Source organism: Sinocyclocheilus rhinocerous, unplaced genomic scaffold (assembly GCF_001515625.1).
Source record: "Sinocyclocheilus rhinocerous isolate Xijiao unplaced genomic scaffold, SAMN03320098_v1.1 scaffold113, whole genome shotgun sequence".
In the NCBI taxonomy this organism is placed as follows: Eukaryota; Metazoa; Chordata; class Actinopteri; order Cypriniformes; family Cyprinidae; genus Sinocyclocheilus; species Sinocyclocheilus rhinocerous.
In genome coordinates this window covers 3,015,854-3,038,516 of record NW_015646846.1, presented here as the reverse complement: position 1 = coordinate 3,038,516, position 22,663 = coordinate 3,015,854, and the positions used below count along the sequence as shown (strand labels likewise).

General features: G+C 36.6%; 1 pseudogene; it reads right to left on the bottom strand.

Annotated features, from left to right (window-relative positions):
* Nucleotides 1–388: 388 nt before the first annotated feature.
* Nucleotides 389–22,663, bottom strand: part of LOC107708173 (immunoglobulin-like and fibronectin type III domain-containing protein 1) — a 32,399-nt pseudogene continuing 10,124 nt past the window's right edge.

The window sequence follows — 22,663 nt, the reverse complement described above, 5'->3', positions numbered from 1 at the left end:
CCAAAAATAACAAGGACAGCATGTTCAGGCTTTACTTATAAGTGAGACTTTATGGTGTCATCAGTATGCATTCGTATGGCACTTCTGTATAATATTTCTCTCGCTTTGTCTGTTTCTGAATGATGTGTTCAGAAACACAGCTCTTGAGAATTTTAGGAGCATAGGATCATGGATTAATAATCGGATCATTGTGCTTTGAATTCATACGCAGAGTAATGGATTTGTAATGATAAGGTACAATAACGGTCAATACACAAGTGCACTCTTCAAAGAACCTGAATATTTTATTTACACCAAACCATTTTTGTTGATAAACGATATCTGAAGAAGCAAAAGATTCTTTTATACTTTAGCATTTCCAGACAAGCAAAAAGAAAAAAATGGATGTGAGAAATCAGCACTTTTTGTGTGTGTGTGTAATTGAATTAGTGAAAGAGCAGGGTACATACACAAAAGCCAAGAATAAAATAAATTAATAAATTAAATTGCATACAAGTACAATAACCCCCCCCAAACCTGAACTAAGCTGAAGTAAAATCATCAGAATAAAATAAATTAATAAATTAAATTGCATACAAGTACAATAACCCCCCCAAACCTGAACTAAGCTGAAGTAAAATCATTGCCAAACAGGATTAGGTAAGCATGGCGTATTAGTATCAGCCACCCAAGCAGCACAACACAAAGAGTTTTTTCTTTATGTTTTCAGATTTTTGTGCTATTCAACACAGTAAGACAATATGAAGTTTTTCCACATGCATTTGATTCCACCGTTTCTGTCTCATAAGGCCACACAGTGCGCAGTATTTCCATGAGCCATCTTTCTGCAAAAATACTCAATGCTGTAGTTCTACAAAGGGCCTAAAAAAAAAAAAAGATTTGCACAATGATTTGCAAGCAGTTTTTTTGACATCCTCCCCACGTCAAGGTTTTATTCTGAAAAACAAATAAAATATGATTAAGGTGTTTATTTGCAGTGTTATGTATGAAATGTTCTAAACTCTCTGAATTTGAGTAACTTTTATGACTTTTTAACATGCTTAAATGTTTGAAACCAAGTTATTCTAAGGATTTCTGAAGATATATTCAGAAATATATTTAGAAACATTATACATCAAATAGCTAGTTAGTGATGCATTGGAAGAATGTTCTGTACAACTGGATTCAGAAGCATTTAGATGTATTTAGATTAGTTGATGCATTAACTAACAATTACCTATACATTTGTTATAGTAATCTTTATTAATTTTAATTAATAAAAATACAACTGCTCATTGCTAGTTCTTGTTAGCTCAGGTCCATTAAATAATATTAAGATACAAATTTGATTTTAATAATGTATTAATAAATGTTGAAATCAAAATGAACTAAGATTAATAGATGCTTAAGAAGTATTATATTGTTAGTGGCAACTAATGTTGTTAACAAATGGAACAAAATGGAAATGCTCTTAACTTACTGATTGTACCTTTGTTTTGCGAGTTAACACTTAATTATATGAAATAGAAGTGTTAACCAAGTTATTCTTAGGATTTCTGAAGATATGATTAGAAATATGTTTAGAAGCATTATACTGAATTTAGCTGAATATAGTGTTGCATTGCCTTGTAAAATTGAATTCAGAAGCATTTAGATGTTTTCATTTTGTCATTTAATAACTTTTCTGAGTGGCATTTGCTGAGTTTCCCAATATTACTGCGGATCACCCTGTATTTGGATGGATTGACACTGGTTTCTCAAACCTGCACACAGAATGCTTGTTAGTAAAATGTATGTGCATTGTTACTGTTAGGTCCAAAGAACACAGTGGTTGCCAGGATCTTCAGGAGTTTGTCTCCACAACATTAAAATAGTTTGAAAATGCTGCTGAATATGTAATATGTATGTTATCTTGTCAAGGCACTGGAAGTTATTAAGCATTACTGAATATAGTGAAAAAATGTTGACGCTTTGGTAAGGCAGTTTCATGAAGGTTCAGTTTTTTAACACTAAAAAAGGTCTGAGAATTTATATATGGTTTTACATAGCAAATAAGTAGATGATGTTTTGGGGAAACTTGCTTAGAGATAAAGTACGACTTCTAAAATTGTACTTAGAGCTTTGGGAAACCCAGCTGTCATCAGGTGCTTAATGGTGTAAATTTCTTCATGTAGAACCTTACCTCTCACTGTGAGATTGGTGGTGCACTCTGCTCTTCCCAGTGAGCTCTCAGCTATGACTTTATACTCTCCCATGTCTTTGGCTCCAACCCTGAGAATGAGCATGGAGCACACTCCACAGGTGTTAGTGATGTAGTAGTTGGTGTCAGTGTTGAGGCTGACATTGTTGCGGTACCAGGTGACATGGGGTGTGGGTTTGCCCCTCACGGCACAGCTCATGTAGCACTCGTAGCCTTGTGGGGCTGTGTGGATTTTCAGGGGAACCATAAACCTCGGAGGACTCTCCAAGATGCAGGTCTTGGACTCTGGGATGTTCAGTGTGAATTTTTCTGCAATAATTGAAGGAGCCTGGTTAAAAATCAGTTGATTAAGGTTGTGTACTTGACATGTCGGTGAGTGGGTGGGTCCCTGAAGGGTCACAGTTTGGTGCATGTGTTGGCAGGGTGTCCACAGTAAACAGACACCCCCTAGTGGCAGAACGTGCATAAGACCAGATACAGTCTAAATCAGTGGTTCTCAACTGATAGGTCGCAATCCAAAAATGGGTTACAGGTCTGATGGACCTGCGATAGCAGATACTAACCATATAATATAACCAAGTACATTTTGGGTAAAAATCACTTCCAATATAATTTGTTGTTGAAGGATATTCAATCAAATTCATCTGTCACTTGGGAATATTACTAACATATTAGTATATTATCATGGTAACAATACAACTAGGTCCCATTAATGCATTAACTAACAATTAGTAATACTTTTGTTACAGTATTTATTAATCTTTGTTAACGTTTTTTTTAATAAAAAACACAACCGTTCATTGTTAGTTTATGTTAGTTCAGGTCCATTATACAATATTAACAGATACAACTTTTGATTTTATTAATGTGTTAATAAATGTTGAAATTAATTAAGATTAATAAATGCTTTAGACATGTTTTTATTGTTAGCTAACTTTAACCTTTGTAGTTAACTAATGTTAAACATTGGAACCTAATTGGTAAGCGTCACAAATAATATAATATTTGGCCCAGTGTGTAGGCTTTGCACATTGCAGTTCGTGGTAATATTAATAAATTTCATGTTTGATTTTCATGGCTTTTTGTTACGTTTATATATGAACATAGTATATAATTTTGACACTGTGTCAGGTCACCACTTGATGCACAAATTTGGGTGTTGAAGCAAAAACCAGTTGAAAACCACTGTTTTCATTCAGTTTGTGAAATATTTATCATCATAAACCAGTTTATAATAGGTTGTGTCTGTTTACATTTGAGTCCAAATAGCTGACTCCACCCACCACTGAGATGTTATTCACTTACACTGTGTAATACATCTGTTTCAATTTGCACTTAGACGCTATGTATTGCTGTTTATACTTAATGCAAACAGTATCTACAATTATACCACGTAGCATAAATATCATCCACCATTTTTACACAGAGTAAATAGCCGCTGGCTTTACAAAAGGACTGAATATGAATAATGCTAGTAGCTCGAATCACCATACCCCAATATCACAAACCTTTCTTGCATGTGATTAGCCATTTTGGTGACTCCAAAGGGGCAGACAGGCCAATGTCATTTTTGGAGTACACACGGAACTGGTATTCTCTCCCTGGCATGATGTTACAGGCTGTGAAACGGTTGTTGAAGATACGGTCTGCTACAGTGTGCCAGGTCCTCTTGCTCGAGTCTCTCTTGGTCACCATGTAATGCAGGCGATCATCGCGTTTCTCATCTGGGGATGGTTCCCAGGAAACTGTCACCGTGCCCGGAACATTCTCATCCAACTCTATGGGGCCTGGGGGCTTTGGCTCATCTACACCAAAACAATCAGTCGTAGTTCATCAGGAGTGGCGAATCAAGGCTATTACATGTACATTCCTCTACAGACCAAGTGTGGTTTAGTATATTGTTTTTATAACTATCTATAAATCTACACTGCCATTTACATTTAAAAAAAAAAAAAATTAATACTTTTAATCAGCAAGGATGCATTAAATTAATCAAAAGTGACAGTAAAGATTTTTCAAATAAATGTTGTTCTTTTGAACAGTTTCTGCAAAAATATTAAGCAGCACAACTGTTTTCAGTATTGATAATAATTAGAAAAAATTATTGCATACAAAATTGGCATATTTGAATGATTTCTGAAAGATCATGTGACACTAAAGACTGGAGTAATGGCTGAAAATTCAGCTTTGCCATCATGGGAATAAATACCATTTTTAATTAAACTAAAATAGGAAAAAAAAACATTTAATTGTAAAAACAATTTGACTGTTTTTACTGTATTCAAATAAATGCAGCCTTGGTGACTTTTGAACGGTAGTGTACATTTCTCTTTGTGTGTTTTTTTTTTTTGAGTTAGTTAAAATACTTTTCTACAGTCCCAGCTTAATACGTTGAGACTATAAGTTATTCCTAAAATGATTTCACCAAAAAGTACAAGCACCGTGGATCTGTGGTACAATACTAACAAAACATTGCTCTGTTTAAAAATTCCGACCAGCCCAACATATCAACATGGCGTGAGATGGGGGTGTAGCTATGTTTTTCAACCAGACAGACTGGGACTATTTAGGAAAACATATTTGAAAACATTTTTTCAATTCTATTTGGTGATGCTACAGTCAATCATTTAAGATGGTATCTTTAATAATAACAGATTCACAGACATACACTGGTTCCCTTATTTTACCTGTAACTCTAATCTCAATACTGAAGGTCTCTTGTCCCACAACGTTCTTGACTATGATGGTATAGATTCCTGTATCGGAGCGATCTGCAGATGGGATCAGGATCTGAGAGCCTCCCTCAGCATTGCTAATAGTGGCACGTTTGGACACAGGGATACCATCTTTAAGCCAGATGACATCAGGCCATGGGGAAGCCTGTGAAAAGATAATATAGGACAAGTATCGGACATGTGGCCAGTGCAAAATATAGTTTTAATGAGGGGAGTAGGAATGATCTGAAAAGTGTATGAGAAGGGAGCACGTTATAGCCTGGCTCATGAATATTAATTATGGGACATAATATTCAGCTAGTAGTCCTAAATGATTTGCTGAAGTCAGCACTACATTTTTGATCAAGGAATCGATGAGGGGCAACAGGAGTCTGGTTATATTTCAGCCCTTCAAACGGCAGGTAGTATATAATGATTGTCTCCCAAAAAGTGACAAACTTTATGTGATAAAAGTTCTAAACCCCTGGTTTGGTCTCTAAAAGTATGGTTTTAGTATTGCCCATTACCTCAAAGTTGATGTTGAATCGTGCAGAATTTCCAGCTCTGACCACCATGAAGCTCTTGATCTTAGAATCCGTGAATCTCGGTCTCACTAAGAAAAACAAAACCTTGATTTAATGATGTGGCATATCCAGTTCCGTTTTTGAAAATGAGAGGTAGTTTTTTTCAATTTATGGCCTTTCTGAACATAGATGAGATGATTCACCTGGAGGAGGCATAGCCAAGATGTAGTTGTTCAGCTCCTGTGGCTCACCCTCTCCACCTTCATTGACGACGATCACTCTAACCCAATACATGGCCATTGATTTCAGTCCCTTTACAGTGTAAGAAGTCATGATAATGGCATTTGTGTTGCATCGATCCCATTCTGTGTTCTCAGCAGGCCTGACATCCACAAAGTATCCCTTGGCCTCATCCTGAACACCAGGCTCTTCTTTTGGTTTAGTCCAAGACAAGGATAAGGTAGTGTAGGTGGAGTCTGTCACTTTAAGGTCAATGACTTTACCAGGGGGTTCTAACAGGAAATTGAGATGAAAGCATTTGCATGAGAAAACGTTGAACGAGAAAATGGGGAGAAGTGCAAGAGGAGTTCAAATTAGCTTGTTATTTTGAAGCCCAGAAAATTCTGACCTAAATCTGCTATTTTTGCATATCTATGAGGGGAGGCCATGGTTCATTTTTTTAAATGTACAGCTTTGAGAATACTTATGCTGAATTCCTATTCTCTTTTTGAAGATAATGAGCAACCTGAGAAATTACTCACTTTTGGGATCTCTTGCAAACACAAATTCTGAGGGGTTACTTGGTTCACCAGCTCCAGATATGTTAATGGCGGACACACGGAACTCATACTCCATTCCTTCAACTACATCTTTTACAGGATATTTCTTTGCTGTGGATGGCAATTGAGAAGTAAACATTACTAGCAGACAGTACTTTATAGTAACTTGTGTAAAAATTTGAGATACAAACCTTGGATTGGCTGGTCTGGTGGATTGACTTGGCCCCACAAGTTGCTGCCCTTCTTGCGTTTCTCTAAGTTATAACCCAAAATACTGGTTCCTCCAGTGTTGGTCGGAGGACTCCATGTCAGGTTAATGCAGTCTTTGAAGGCACTGGCTACTTTAGGAGCAGATGGCTGACCAGGATATGCTGAAAAGTAATCAGTTCATATTAAGACAAGTCTGGATGGCGACTGACTACCACAAGGCTACTTTGAGAGATTTTTTTAGTAAGTCACCTTTAGTGCCAGCCTGCACATCCTCAGTCTCCATCTGTTCACTGATGCCCTCATCAGTCTCGGCTCTGATACGATAACAGTATCTCCTGCCATGGTCAACATCGGTGTCTCTGTAGTGGGCTTCACCTGGGATCTGGCCTATCTTTTTCCATGTGTTGCGTCCAATTTGGTTACGTTCAAGTATGTAATGTTTAATAGGGCAACCACCATTGTCTTTTGGTGGTCTCCACTTGATCTCAATGCAGTTGGCAGATGCCTCAACGATCTCCAGTGGTCCAAGTGGGGGGGTAGGTTTATCTAAATTAGGTAAAAATTTATCAGGCAAAATGGAGTGTCATTTTGTTACCAAACTACTACATTCTTATAAAAAATACAACCTGTTTAATTAGTTCACTTTTTTGTACTCACCAAGTACAACTAGATTAGAAATGGCTTCAGCTGCGCCAAACTCATTTTTGACTTTGATTTTTATTTCCCCGGTGTCTTTACGCTGTAGTTTGGTGAGAAGCAGACGGCTTTCACCCTCTGAAATCTCAATCTTGCAGTGAGAGTTTGGCATGAGCTCTTCATCATCTTTGTACCACTGGACTTTGAATGGCTCACGGCCAATAAATGGAATTTTGAAGGTGGCTTTCTGATTGTGTTTGATCACAATCGGTTTTGCAAATGCTTCAATTTCCTTGTCACTGAATCTCGGTGGATCTTAAACAAACAGATTAAAAAAAAAATACTATAAACATTACACTTCAAATCATTTGCATATACATTAGCACAAATGAGCAGATATTACAAAACAAACCTTCAACAGCAATCACGCATTCAGTTTTACGCCCATCAGCCTCAAATCGATATTTTCCAGCAAATTCGTCTGTTACTTTGGCAATTTTCAGTTTGTGAATGGCTTCCTCTTTGCTGATAGTTATACCCTCAGTGGAGGCAGTAATCTACAGAGAAATTAAAAAAGTGGAGTATATGTGTATACATGTACACATACACACATCATATATACATATATATGGTATCTTTATACCTCATTGCCATCTTTGGACCAGACGCCATTACAGTCAGCACTGCTAAGTTTGCAGACCAGTTCAGCTGCCTCTCCCACAATAGCTTTGCAGTCTTCCAGCCCAGCAGAAAAGTGAACACCAGGATCTGCAGGTGATTTGTGAACAAAATTAGTAATTAATAATTCAAGAATGGTTATCATTTTGCTGTATTGCTGTTTGAAATGTACTCCACACACATTAACTGAGGCCTACTGTAGCAATTCTACAACAGTGAAATTGCACACTTACAGTAGTAAGTATGGGCATACATATTTAATGGGCACATGTTAAATGTGAATGGAAGTTAGAAATTTGTCTGAAAAAAAAAAAATCAAGTATATCTTGCCATTGTCTTCAGTGCTGACTTCTTAGAATCCGTATCTTCTTAGAATCCATCATGATGACAAAGACCACTTATGAAGCATCTCTGAATGGCTGCTACACATTTAACCTGCCTTGTTTTGAACTGCATTGTACAGACATTCTAATAGTACATTTACATTCCCCTTGGGTGAAGTTGTTCAGTTGAGAGAAATTGCTGAATTAGTAGTGACTCTAATTATTTGTTAAATTCCCCACTAATGGGAAAATTATGGAAACCTTCTGGATTTGGTGGTATTACCAAATAATGTTGCTGTTCTATTAAGATTAATATAAATATTCCCCCCCTTTTTTCCCCCATTTTGTATTATTTGTTCTCTGGAAACTTGTGCAGATATCTGTGCAGAATTTGCTTTAAAATCTCCAGGTAAATACTGATTCAGTCACTTTTTGTGAGTTTAGTGTTAAGGCAAAGAAACATCTTGCTGGAATGACTTCTACTTGAATTTTCAGGTCTTCTAGGACATAAAAAATCCTTAATTTGTCTTCTCGTAATTAAAGTTTGTGAAGTCATATTTGGCTGAATTTATTAAGATCTTATAATGCCCCAGTTCCTCTGATTAATGAGTGAGGTGATTGGCCTTTAGCAAGACAAGTAAGCTTGGTGAAGACAATACAAGCGCATACTGATATACACAGACAGCAGACACACACACAGTGCATAAGAAATATCTGGCACATTGCAGACTGGGTAGCTACTATTTGTTTTACACATTTATTACTGAATCTTTCAATAAAACATAAACGTTTTCAACAAAGGTATTGGTCCTCAGTCCAATTATATAGAGATTTTTTATTTTATTTATTTTAGTTAAAGGAATAGTTTACTCAGAGATGTCCCTCCAAACCTGTATATCGTTGTTGTTGTTTGGTAAATTCAAAAATTTAATTTATAAAGGATTTTTACATAGATCTTCTATGTCAGTTCAGTCATATTGACCACAGGCTGTCAAGCACAACAAAAGCACCATAAGCACTGTGTAAACCGTATGATTCTTTATACAAACAAACAAACAAATAAAACTATAATATACTATAAAATAATTTACAAAAAAAAATATATATATATAAATAAAATAATAAAAAATAAAATAAAATGAAACTATTATTATTATTATTGTCTTCCAAAGAAAAAATGTACAACATACAGGTTTGGAATGGCATGAGCGTAAGTACATATAAAGACAGCATTTTCCATTTTGACTGAATCATTCCTTCAATAAACAAAGTTATCCAACGCCTACTGCCATTATGCAAACAAAAAACGTCCGCCTACTCGAATCAACCTAATTAAAGAGGTTATTAAAGTTACTGATTACAGCCCGCCTTGCTCAATATATCCCTCACTTATTTTGAGCTTGCTCATCAGATATGCCTTCACAAAGTTTCAACACAAACTTTATGTCCAAGAACTGCTGATATGAATATGCATATGCTTACAAAGCCTGTTCTGTGGAAGCTAGGGTTATAATCTTTAAATGATGAGCAATTGGGACAATGAAACCAGCTAAGTTTGTCAGTGGAAAGTTATCTATGATGTCCCAAGGTATTTTGTGAGATGTTTGGTCCTGCAGAAATAAGATCCAAAACACGTCCAGAATGGTTAAATTAAAGCTAAATTAAGTAAAACATTAAACAAGGACCTAAGTCCTTCAGGGATGTTGTGGCAGAACAAGTAAATGCTTGATAACCGAATAAAGAAGTTTTCTGATTATTAATGTGCAAAAATGTCTCCATAGTCATATGAAAGACTTAATAGGAATAGGAAGTGCTTGGATAACTTTGTTTATTGTTCAGATGATGTGACTGAATTAGACCCAGATCTCCTACAAGAGATTGCACAGTTATTCCTGAGTAGTATTCTGAATGACTTTGACATTTGCATGGAAGCAATGTCATTATTTAGTGCAACTTCAAACATCTCTTACCAACAACTGTCTCCGGAACCTGTGGGCCTTGTTTTTTACGGCCTGAACGCTTGCCAGCTTTAGCTGACTCATCCTTTTCATCTTCAGCTCTTTTTTCTTCCTCTGTAGCTTCAGTGCTGCCCTCTGATGGCCCTCCAGGACCTGGTGGCTTTCCGGGGCCTGGTGGGTCCCCCGAACCTGAAGCGCTGCCAGAACCTGAAGCACTAGCAGACCCGGATGGGTTCCCAGAACCTGAAGGATTTTCAGAACCTGACGGGTTTCCTGAACCTGATGGGTTACCGGAACCTGATGGATTACCGGAACCTGATGGTTTTTCTTTATCTGATGGGTTACCTCCACCTTTATTCATGCCGTTCGGTCAGTCAGTGAAGCATGTTGAAGATTGACATCAATATGATAAAGAGGTTGGAAAGAACATTTAGAATAAGAAGAAAAACACTTAAAACAAACAACATTTAAGAAAACTGTGACAAAAACCGCCACAAAAAAAGCAAACCATGAACATTTTCCAAGGTTGAGTCTCTAAACGTGCTGAAGTTTTGTTGCTTTTGTGCCATGCTGGGTAATTCCATCCACAATAAAATCTCATTGGTTAAAAAAATCCTGCTCCACAAAGCTCTGTATTAAACATCAAATATTCCGATTAGCTGCTACATTGTTATGTTGTGCACCGTTTTTGTTTTTATGTAATTACACAACAAAGGAAAATGCATTAATGTTAAGAATTATATATTTTTTAAATTTACCAGAAACTGGAACAAAAATGCTGCATGACTCTGCTGCACAACCATTGAGAACATGATGTTTAATATACAACTATGGAGAGCTCGATATATGGCCAATGCGATTTCACAGTGGGAGGGGCTACCCAGCGTAGCACCACAGACAGCCAAACAATCACAACAACATTTGAAACGTTACACACCGACAGTGAAAAACAGACAAACTAACACCACAATACAGGTACATGAACAAATAAATGACACAAACTAACAATTAAGACAGACAAACCGAGAAGCACATTAAGCTGAAAAATATATATATATATATATATATTAATCACTCTTAATCACTGATTAATAATCATGCTTAATAAATCAGTGTTTATTAAAAATAAATAAATAGGTTGTTAATGTTACCTGAAATGTCTTTCTCATGATCAATAGATCATTCAAGTAAAAGCTATTTGTGTTACTGTTGATGTTTAATGGAAAAGACACTTTTTAATTTAGTAAACTATTTAGTTTCTGTAATCACTGCACAGCATTTTAATACAGATGAGCTGGATTTAGTGTTCATCCCACACTCTTACCAGTCACTGTGTCTGGTATCAGTGGGCCTTGTCTTACACGAGTACAGCCCTCGGCTTCCCCTTCCTGTTTACAACGCTCCATGCTCACATCTGGAACTGTGCTGGGTGTGTTTGAGCTTCCTATCATGATTTTTGATGTAAAGTGTGAATTAATCAGCTCAGGATGTGGAATGCTTTGATTGTGTTGTGTGTGTATCCCGCTTGAGCTAAAACACCTCTAGGATATAGGTGCTGTGATGATTGCATTTGCATGCGCAGAATAACATCAGCTTATAAGCAAACAGAAAGTTGTGCAAGGATGTTGCACAAAACCAAAGCTCTTTTACAAAACCTGTTGAATGCTGACACTTCAAAATAAGCAATAACAGTTTTGTAAAAAGGTATCCGTAATATAAAATTTGGGAAGATAATTAAACAGGTATCAGTATAGTTGCTGTAGGAGTGTGTATGAATGAATGAGTATATACATATATAAACTGTTTACATTCACTGTACACACCAATAAATTAATACTTTTATTTAGCAAGGATGCATTAAATTGATCAAAAGTGACAGTAAAGAATTTTATTTGTTTTAAAACAAAAAAAAATCTATTTCAAATAAATGCTACTCTTTTGAATATTTTATTCATTAAAGAATCCTGAAAAATGAATCACAAAAATATTAAAGTCTGTGTAAAAGCAATTCAGAGAATTGTTTCTAAACACATTATAAATGTTAGAAATGTATTGCTGAAACACGTTACAAAGACTCTGAATTATGTAGTACTGAAATGTGGAGTTAAATAGTTTTTCATCATTTTTGTTTTCAGGATTTTTTGGGCAAGGCTGAAATCATGTCTCGATTAAGTACCGTGAGAGCTATAGAGAGCAGACGACTTGCTTTCGAATCACTCTCACGGTACTTTGATGCCATACACCGATCGGCTGTTTTAAGTCGAACACACCTAATAACTAGAGTGCATTAGCATCAGTGGTTTGCCCGCTCAATCGCTAGTTAGACAACTGTCATTACCGTTAGTTACTACAGCCTACAGGTTGCTAACTAGCTATGCCTTTGCCACGTAAATGCATATTACCTGGTTGCGATAATTTACAAAACAGCTTTATATTGCTTTACACGGACTTTAAGCAGCAAACAACAGTGATAATCATAAGAAATGTTTATTATTATTGTTATTATTATTATTTAAAATTGCAATTATTATTATATTTGAAATCAAATAAATGCAGCCTTGGTCAGCATAAGAGAGTTCTTTAAAAAACATTAAAACATCTTACTTTTAATGGCATTGTTTTTTGTATATACAATACCGTATATGTACTGTATGAAAGTTTGGCTTGCTTTGCTAGACTGTATGTTTTCTGTAAGAACCAAACACTGCTGCAATGTTACAGTACATATTTTTAAAATTAGAGATAAAAGTGAGAAGGAATTTGTATAGAATAGATCAATTTAACGTCTCCTTGTATAATTTCTTACCTACGACATTCTCTGGTACAAGGGGTCCTGCTCTTTGACTTTTCTTGTCTCCTCCATCTCCTCCCTCTCCTCCCATGCCACCGCTTCCTCCAGAACCATCAGCTCCTCCGGCCCCACCAGCAGCTCCAGCTCCTCCAGCCCCACCGGCTCCTCCAGCTCCATCAGCTCCTCCGGCTCCTCCAGCTCCATCAGCTCCTCCGGCTCCTCCGGCTCCTCCAGCTCCACCAGCACCTCCGGCTCCACCGGCTCCTCCAGCTCCACCGGCACCTCCAGCTCCATCAGCCTGTCCGGCTCCACCAGCTTCTCCAGTACCTGTAGCTCCTGCAGCCATTACTGCTCCTACCACCGCTGCAGCACCACCTCCAACTCCACCTGCAGCTTCAGCCTTCCCAAGACTCGCTGCCGCAGCAGCTGCCTGTGCAGTCATCGCAGCAGCTGCTGCAGCCCCTGCCGCGCCAATGAGCGCACATACTGGCACTACATTTTAGCAGGCTTGGGATAAAGTGTGGCACCGCCAACCTGAAATATGATGGCCGCCCCCACTGGATCCCCCAACATCATTGGGCTAGAGTGCTGTTAATCTGACGATGCCTGCGCGGCAGCTGCTGCCACCTGTGCTGCTGCTTTTGCTGCTTCGGCTTCAGCTGCAGCTCGGGCTTTAGCTTCAGCTTCTGCTGCCTCTCTTTCAGCCTGGAGTTTCTTAGCAGCCTCCAAAGCTTCTGCTATCTCCTTCTTGTTCCTCTCTGCCTGCTCAGCAGCAACCTTCAGCAAGTCTTCACCACCACCACCTGCCTGAGTGGTTTTACGGGCTTTCTTCTTCCCCTTTGTTGCAGGGTCTTTGTCAGCTTTTGTGGAAACAATATTTCAAACAGATTCAGATAGTGCTTATTGAATTTAAGCATGTTAATACAATTACAGAATGTAGTACAAATGTTTAAAATAAAAAGAATGCATTACAGAAGTAAAACATGATATACTGACTTTAAAGTCATAGTTTGTAATGTTTTTATTTTTTTTACTTTTTTAAAACTTGAAAAAATAGGTCAATGGGGACCAGAAACTGTTTAATTACCAACATTCTTCAAAACATCTGATTTTGTGTTCAGCAGAAAAAAAGAAATTCATACAGGTATTGTAAATGTGATGTGCAAATATATGTGCAATTAATTTAATTAATCATCATGATGTATTTAATTTGATTACATGTTTCATTCATTGACATAACTTATTTCTACTAAGTGAAAAAAAAAAAGTTGAACTTACCTTCTACAATCAGCCAAGCACTGCAAGACTTAATGCCGGCTATAGCAGCATAGATTCCAGCATCCAAAGGCATACAATCAACAATTCTCAGACAGTGGATCAGTTTATCTTCTGAACACGTAATCTCATATTTGTCATTGTTAAAGAGAGGTGTATTTTTTAGGTTCCAAACCATCTTACTAATGGGCTGAGTTAAAACACACTCAAAGATGGCATCCTCTCTCTCTTGGGCCGTCACCTCCTTAATCTTCAGGGCAAAGTCCACGGGGGGAACTGTGTTAAATATGGATAAACACACCTCAGTCAATGACATTATGCATTCTGTAAAAGCACTGCTGAAAAGACCTGGTTTTGAATGCTGGTGTCTCCACTAGGCTTCTTAACTAGCGTCTTAACAACACAACTTGCTTTATTTTCAATGGAAATATGTGTATCTGTGTACACGTCTAAAAGCAAAAGGCAATTTATATTAGCAGACCAGAAACATCACATGCTGACTTTGATGTAACTGTCCGATGTGCAACCAAACAGATGCTTCTAGTGTAGACAGCTGCAACTGTGTCTGTGGTTTTCTGTTAGTTTTCCTTTGACCTAGTTTTCCTTAGTTGTCTTAATTACGTCATTCTGTTCCGTTTTATTAATTATCTCGTTAGTCCCATTGTTTGAATACCCTTATATGTTCCTTCTAGTCTCTGTCTGTCTTGGTTTGCATTTATGTTTGGTTGTGGTTTACTAGGTCTCCTGTGTATTCTACATTAAATCCCTGATTCTTAACATTTTTCTTCGTCGTGCGCTTTTGTGACAATCGAACCGTGACAACAGCTTTATTGATTATAATGGGATCGATTTCGTTTTGGGGCATAATGGTGCATAGCTCACTTCCAGTGTAGATGTGCATTTATGTTGGTTAACCAGCTTTGGAGAAACTCCAAGGCAACGTAGACAGGCATGGGAATTCGTGCTGGTCATTTCAGCAGGAGGTTAACTGACAAACAGACAAATGTGCTGTAAAAAAACCTACCCTTGAAATCCGTTGAAAAGATATTGACACCCTCAACATCCACTTGATAGATTCCGGCATCTTCTGGATTGAGATTTTTAACAGTGAAGATATACTTCTTGCCAACTTGTTTTAGACAGTGCTTCAATTCGCCTTCAACATCTTTGCTGTATGGAATCATGACACCGTCCTGAACAAAAGGGAAAGAGTAACTGTGATAACTGTTCATGATGCACATAGAAAAATAAGACAAAAAACCATATTAAACAGGCCCGTTTCTAGACATAGGCAAGCTAGGCGGTTGCCTAGGGTGCCACCAGCAGGAGGGGGCGCCAATGAGCGCACATACTGGCACTACATTTTAGCAGGCTTGGGATAAAGTGTGGCACCGCCAACCTGAAATATGATGGCTGCCCCCACTGGATCCCCCAACATCATTGGGCTAGAGTGCTGTTAATCTGACGATGCCTCTAAGCCATTGGATCAGAGCGCTGTCAATTGCTGCCGGATTGTTGCATGCAAAGTTTGCATTTAGAGCACTCAACAGCACTGTTAGATCAATGGGTTCTGTCACTGCTTTGGCAAAGTAACGCTTTTTTTTTAAGTTCAAAGGCCAATTTAAAATATAAGTACAGTAAAAACGTACACAAAGTGAGTATTTTGTTAAGGCAGTATTTGTGGCAGTCGAGAAATTATGCTACAAAATTGGTCCAAAAGGTGTGCGGTTTTGCACCAATGCATTGTTAAAGGATCGGTGTGTTGCGTAATATTCCCATATAAAACTTTAACGGCCAATTAAAAATATTACTATAGTAAAATTTGCTAATTCACAAGATCAACACATCCTTTATTAAACCGCTTTGTTGAATTGAATGCATCCTTATGGAAGTGTTGAAATGCTGAATCAATTCATTCACTTCTAACAGTGCTTAATGGGAGCAACGTCATACGCAGAGGGCAGAGCGTTGCGTTAAAGGGGAAGTTCATGCGCCAGTGAGTAAAAAGGGAATAAGTAGCTGCATTCTGATTACTTTTATGTGACTGATCAAGCTTTTTTATGTAGTTTGGGGTAACTAAGGGTTTTATAGGTTTGACTGAAATAATAATGGAAAAAACAGACACTTTAAATCAACGTTTCAAACAACAACAACCGAAAAAAAACAAAACAACAACAGATAAAGACAAAAAGTAGTCATTGATAATATCTAAGTATGTATCCAAATGTAATAAAATTAATGTGGGGGGTGGGGGCAATAAGGATTTCTCCTAGGGCGTCAAAATGGCTAGAAACGGCCCTACCTTTAAGACTGGTGCTCATAATAGTGCTGGCTGAATAGGTAGCTCAAGTGCAGTATCTTTTGTGTGGCCTATATAAAACAGGCTTTTAATTTGCAAAATATGCAATGTCAAAGTAATGTACTGAAATGATAAAATTAACCTTCATAGCCATATGCAAATGCGTGTTAACTAATCATCTTTGTTTGTTATGTGGTTATTGTGGTCTAATATGTCATTATCCAGCTAAACAAATTGTACACTCTAAAAAATGCTGGGTTGTTTCAACCCAACTTTGGGTCAAATATGGACTAACCCAACTTTTGGGTTAAAACTTTAATGTAAAAATTTAACCCAACGGTTGGGTTAGTCCATATTTCACCCAAAGTTGGGTTGAAACAACCCAGCATTTTTTAGAGTGTAGTCATAATAAGTCATAATAATTGAATACATTTCCGGCTGGGTGAATTCAGTCTAATGGTAGGATGCCACCTACTATACTGAAGCGTGAAGCACTGGATGGAGCGCAATTATGTCCGCCATGATTTTACTGTTAAAATTTCTTAAATATTTGGGTGCTTTTTCAGATATTATTGTAAATGAACCAGGGTTATTATAGTTAACTAAAATAAAAATCATTAAAAAATTACTTGAAATAAAATAAACATTAACTGAAATAAAACAGAAAAAAAACTTAAACATATTTTTTATTTCAGCTAGTTGCCAAAGCAATATTTCTCATCTTCATTTAGTTTAACTTATACTAAAATTACAAATTACAACAAAATTACTAAAACTTTAACTAAAATAAAAAAACTAATTACAAAAAACTATAATAGTATCTCAATGATACTGAAATAATACTGATGTGAACCAGTTGTGGCTGTTTGTCGATTATCACAGACGATGAGAGCTCAGTAAGAGCCATTGATTGTGTGTAACTAGCATTGATCTAATGTACCTGTCACACCTTTTTTCATTGGTATTTCACATCCTCTGATTCACAGTTCTCACCTTATACAGAAAAATGCGACTGTTGGGGTCTTTGAGCTCCATTTCCAGTTCAAAGGTTGCACCCTCCTCAGATTTCACCTCAATGGGCTTGAGATTACTGAGATGTTGGATGAACTAAATCAGTGAGACAAACAGTACATAACAATTGGTCTCCAGATTTGTGCATCCAGTCATGAACACGTGAAAGCAATTCTTTGAGAAACCTTCTGTCATTTTGGCAGCTCTTTACCTGTGCCTGCTCCTCTTCTCTTTCCTTCTTCATCTCGACCAATTTCTTCAGCATGCCACGGAAATCAGTGATGCCATACTCGATGCAAATGTGTTCATAGTCTTTCTTCTCAGCACTCAGCAGCAATTCCCACACAGAGTCGTCAATGTCACCTTCCTTTTTCTCAGCTTTTTTGCCAGCACTTTAAGAAGATTGTAATGACAAATATGAACTTCAGGCCAAATGCTAGCATTTAACTGGGTTAATGTGACTGATGTTTTCATATGAGATGGGCTAATTAACTATGGCAAGAATCAGACGTACAAATAGAGCCTAATGTGAAACTGCACTGCTGATGACAGGGCATTAATGTGTAATGTAATGGAAACAAATGTCTCACCTTCTCCTGAGCCTCTTTCTAAACTCTGTAGGGTCACCCGCTGTAGCTGCAAAATGCAATTAACAAACAGAAGAAAGTGAATGCTTGTGTGTGCCATATTAAATGTCACAAGTATCCCATTAAATCTTTTTCCTGTATGATGAACTGAAGAAAATCAGCTACCAAAATGTTGTTACAATTATCTTACTTCCTTCAGCCTTTTGCATTTCTTTGTCCTTTTTGAATCCAACTGAAAAGAAAAAGAAAATATTGTGTTTGCAGCTATTTTCTAGTATTAGTTCTACTTTTTGTGTGGATAGAATAAGAACTTAGTAATTAAAGTAACACATAAACAAGTAGGGTTTTTAAGACGTGTGTCCTACCTTCAATGACATTTAGGACAACAGTGCAAACAGCTTTTCCATATTCATTTGAGGCATAGCATTTGTAAGTGTCAGCTTCATCACCACTGACTTTAGGTATCTGCAAAATTAAATGATCAGAAAAATAGGTTGGGTTGGTGAATCTTGGGTAATAACCGGAAGACGGTGATAATGAAATGAACATTTAAGGGTGAGGTGTGTAATGTTTGAGCTGCCAAAGAGAATAATAATGACTGATTCCAAACAGATTTCTTGACCACTCCCCCCACCCTCTCCCATTTGGCCAGCAACCAGGAAGTCCTGTCCCAAAATTGTGCCATTGGTTGTGACAATGTTGCTGTGTTGGGCTGCTCAAACAACTGAAGCAAGCAATGCTCTGACGGTATGAGTTTGCACTTTCTGCGGGAATCATCCTACTTAGACAGTCTCTTCACATTAATCTGGGATATGAGAAGGTATTTTAAAATTAAACCATTACACACTTCACCTTAAATGTTAAGTAGAGGATTAAAAGTGAGGCTAAAAGCCTGTGCATACCTCCAAAGTGTGTTCATTAGTTGTGGGGTCATATTTGTTCTGGAACTTTTGGGGATTATTCATTTCTCCTTTTGCTCTATGCCAGGTTACAGTGGGTGCTGGGTTTCCAAACACTTTGGCTTTAAAAATGGCTAGTTTTCCTGATTCACGAAAATGAAAGTTGTTATAGACTTGATATATATATATATATAAGTAGATATATAAGTAGAACTTAAAAGGCTTTCAAAAAAAGTTGTTCTTATCTTATTTATTGTGTCACATGCTTTGTGGGTTGTTAATTGCTGCTTTTACAGGAATCTTATTTGTTTTGAATTCTGTGAACATTTATCAGAGAATGTGTTCCAGTACACTACTACTCAAAAGCTTGGACACACTTAACTGAATTTATGTTTGTGAAACCATTGTGAAAAATGGTTGATGGTATATGCTTAAATGCTTGAAATTAGTTTTGTAGACACCTATAAACAGCCTATGTGTGAATTTCTATACAACACTAACATGTTAATAATTTAACAAGTGCCCAGCATACTGTATATATATACATATTGACTATTTGAAATGCGTCCCAGGATGCACCTTGTGGAGTTGATTGAGTGAATATCCAGAGTGTACAACAGCAATATTAAACTAACAATACTTCATAGTTTTAATGACTTTGCTATTCTTATGAAAAGGGGAAAATAGTAATAATACAGAATAAGTAGGTGTGTCCAGACTTTTGAATTGTAGTGAATGTATTGTAGGTCACAAAAATATTTATAATAAGGGTTCATTTGTTAACATTAGTTAACTACTTCAGTTATCATGAAATAACAATGAAAAATACCTGAAAAGCATTTATTCATCTTTGTTGATATAAATTTCAACATTTACTAATACATTATTAAAATCAAACGTTTTATCCGGTAATATTATTTGATGGATATTTGAAGTTATCATGAACTAACAATGAACAGTTGAACATTAATAAAGATTAATAATTAGCATAACAAATGTATTGCTCATTTATATTAGTTAATGCATTATTGTAAAATCATACCATATTTTCTTTATTGCTTATTAGAAATAGTTAACATGGCTGACATTGTTCTGTTTTTCAAGAGATCCTCTTAGTTGTAAAGCAGTAGACACTTTGGCAAAGTCAAATGGTTTAGATACAGGCAGAATAAAGGACAAAAACTCATAGCTTGAAATGTCATTAAAAACATAAATGAAAGTATACATTACGCATTTGTGGTCTTGCGCTGAGCATTTCAAACTAGCGTGAAATGGGATATATGCTACAGTATTTTAATATAGTAATATTTCTTTCCCTGGTGCATATATAGCCATGGTTACATGTTAAAGCTGGAGGACGAGCAGTGTACTTGATGAATCACTCCTCTACTGCGTAAGTTCAGTTGGTGTAACTGCACAGCTTAGACATTTAGGGCAGTAAATCTGTATGGTAATCCTCTGTATGTGTTCCTAGCCTGTTAATTTCACACCCAGGATCATTTAGCTCTCAAGTGTCAACTCCAATCATATTTGATTTCACTTTTGTAGATTCTTCTCTTTTAATGTGCTTACCTTCTTGAATGGTTAAAGCGATGGGTTTACGTGTGAAGTCTGGAGTTGTCATCCCCTCAGGAAGTTCCTCAATGTACTGTGTAATCATAACACCGGGAACCTTAGATCTCCTTTTGATGCCTGAGAGAATCCACATTCATGGTACATTGTCAGAACATCAGGGGGGAAAAAACATGCATGACTGTAGTCTATGTATTGAAAAACATTTGATAAAACGCTGAACAAAATATGATATATTTGAAGTGGAGGCAGAAAAACTTCCTTGAGTGAAAAAGAGATAATATCTAAGACATATAATGATATTTGCACCAATGACAATTTCCTTCTTGATTTGCTTTAAATATGCAGATTCAAACACATCCTAAATGTATGAATAGGGGAACAATCCAGGGCTAGTTGTCACAATGATCACTCTGGTAAATATTTCTTAAAGTAGGTTTATTTAAAGTCAGTTTCTGTATTGTCATATGCCTTACATTTAACTGTTATTACTCCAAAAGATATAGTTCAGTGAACACACATTGAACTTTGTAACTTTTGTTTGTCACACTTCTTAGGAATACAGCAAAATTTAAACAGTACATCAACTGTGAGGGAATAAAAATAAATGAATAAAAATGAAACCGCAAAAATCTAAAACATCACACACAAAAATCTAAAACAGCTTATTTTGGTCAGTAAATATTGTAATTAATTGTACTAAATACTAGCGTTTATGTGACAACTTGCCCCAACCAACATTTTTTCTTTTCCTGAGAACCTTTTGGTTAAAAAGTCTATTAGTTATTTTAAAATAAGGGAGAAGATTTTCTACACATCCCATCATGTTTCAATACATCAACATAAGAAAAGAAAATTCCTCAAGAATTTTCATGGTGTTTTTAAATGACAGCAATCTGAACATTCATATTATAAATAGCACACTGATCTCCATTCTTTTTGCTTATTTGGCTGGATATTATGATATACTGGATATAACATGATATATTACTTGATATGTTATGATGTATTATTTGATACATATGATATATTATGTTATGTTATGATATGTTATAATATGAAGATTTACTGGATATCATGACATGCATGCAGATGTTCAGGTTGCTGTCATTCAATTACCTTACCTTGTCTCTTGAGAGGTAGAATTTCCAGTCCTGGTACAGACACAACATTACAGTACAACAGCAACGAAGGAAGGGGAAACAAAGAAGGAGAACTCAAAGTTGTGAATCCTGGCCTTTTTTTTTTTTTTCTTTGACAGGTTCGGAAGAAACACGAAATTACTCACAAATACAACCAGAAATACAAGACAGGGGAAAAGACGAGAAGGTTAAACCAATAAAACGTAATTATTCAAACCACTAAGTGGTTGAATGTAAGATTACAATAGACAAGACTAGAGAAAAAGCAGACAAACTGGGAAGGAAATTCTGTGAGACCTGTTTCACACAGCATACATTATCAGCAGGTGATTATTCTGGTTACAGTATTCACACTGCTGCCTAGCGGAAGTATAGCTGTGAATTTCTGCACAACGTGTATTTCGGCTGTATGCGTGCTGAACCCAGAAGGTAATATGGTGAAAATAGACTACTATAAGCCAACTTAGAAACACAGGCTTTTCAAATGTGCGATTACCTCAAAAATCACACATTTGAAAAGGCTGAAAATGTGAAACATTTTAAAATGTATAAACATACACTCTAAAAAATGCTGGGTTAAATGAAATTACTCACAAATACAACCAGAAATACAAGACAGGGGAAAAGACGAGAAGGTTAAACCAATAAAACGTAATTATTCAAACCACTAAGTGGTTGAATGTAAGATTACAATAGACAAGACTAGAGAAAAAGCAGACAAACTGGGAAGGAAATTCTGTGAGACCTGTTTCACACAGCATACATTATCAGCAGGTGATTATTCTGGTTACAGTATTCACACTGCTGCCTAGCGGAAGTATAGCTGTGAATTTCTGCACAACGTGTATTTCGGCTGTATGCGTGCTAAACCCAGAAGGTAATATGGTGAAAATAGACTACTATAAGCCAACTTAGAAACACAGGCTTTTCAAATGTGCGATTACCTCAAAAATCTCACATTTGAAAAGGCTGAAAATGTGAAACATTTTAAAATTTGTAAACTACAGTACATACACTCTAAAAAATGCTGGGTTAAATACAACCCAGTGCTGGGTAAAATAGGGACAAACCCAGCAATTGGGTTGT